Source organism: Cebus imitator, unplaced genomic scaffold (genome assembly GCF_001604975.1).
Source record: "Cebus imitator isolate Cc_AM_T3 unplaced genomic scaffold, Cebus_imitator-1.0 Scaffold9, whole genome shotgun sequence".
Classification (NCBI taxonomy): domain Eukaryota; kingdom Metazoa; phylum Chordata; class Mammalia; order Primates; family Cebidae; genus Cebus; species Cebus imitator.
In genome coordinates, this window is record NW_016107324.1 from 11,450,981 (window position 1) to 11,452,093 (window position 1,113).

The 1,113-nt window shown below is 45.5% G+C and overlaps 1 protein-coding gene across 1 annotated transcript in view; it reads left to right on the forward strand.

Annotated features, from left to right (window-relative positions):
• PATL2 (PAT1 homolog 2) overlaps positions 1-1,113 on the forward strand; it is a 37,010-nt gene that overhangs the window by 1,567 nt on the left and 34,330 nt on the right. The window lies entirely within an intron of this gene.

Here is a 1,113-nt window from a genome sequence, read left to right on the forward strand (position 1 = left end):
AGAGAGAACTTGTCTCTAATATGATACTGAGAAAAATGTATGTTCTGTAGACCTGGGGTGGTGAATTCTATAAATATTCACTAAGTTTGCTTATTCCAGGTCTAAATTCAGAAGGTGGATAATAAGGAACTTTTGTGAGCTAAAAGAACATGTAAAGAAACTAAGAATCTGGAAAAAAGGTTTGACGAAATGCTAACGAGAATAGACAATTTAGAGAGGAATATAAGTGAATTAATGGAACTGAAGAACACAATAGGAGAACTTAGCTCACAAAAGTTCCTTATTATCCACCTTCTGAAGCCTAATTCTGTTAATGGAACACACTGGTTCTCCATCAGGCCTTGTTCCCTTGTTGATGAGGAACTGTGATCCTCTGTAGAGGGAGAGGCATTCTGATTTTGGGTATTCTCGGCCTTTTTACGCTGGTTTCTTCCCATCATTGTGAGTTCATCCACCTGTCCTCTTTGTAATTGCCAACTTTCAAATTAAGTCTCTGAGTGGACGTCCAACTTGTTGATTCTCAGCGCCGAAATCTGAGCAACCCACTGCACCAGCTAAAACAGCACGTTAAGATTCGTGGTTATTTGCCTGTTTTCTGCCCGGGAATCTCCGGTCTGGCTTCCCGCTTGAATCCCTTTTTCAATCAGGTGAATGGGCGACTCTGCCTTCCCGGAGCTCCAAACGTCGACCAAAAAGGGACCCAGTCCCGTTTACCCTGCACCGAGAACCGTCGCGGCGGGGCGCGGGCAAAACCGCTGCGCTGGCCACAAGAGTCGCGCTGGCGAACTGTGGGGCTCCTCCGCTGGGAATCTCCTGGTCTGTAGGCAACAAAAATTCTTCTGAAAGCGTGGCATCCTCTCGTTCTGTGCCCTTTCTCTGGGAGCTACAATCCTGAGCTGCTAGTAGTCGGCCATCTTGGATCTCTCTCTACCTAGTTTTTCTACCAGCCCATTCAATAACTAAAATATAAGAATAATTGTTGGACAGGGTTCGGTGGCTCACGCCTATAATCCCAGCACTTTGGGAGGCCAAGGCAGGTGGATTGCAAGGTCATGAGTTCAAGACCAGCTTGGCCAAGATGGTGAAACCTTGTCTCTAAAAAAAAAAAAAAAA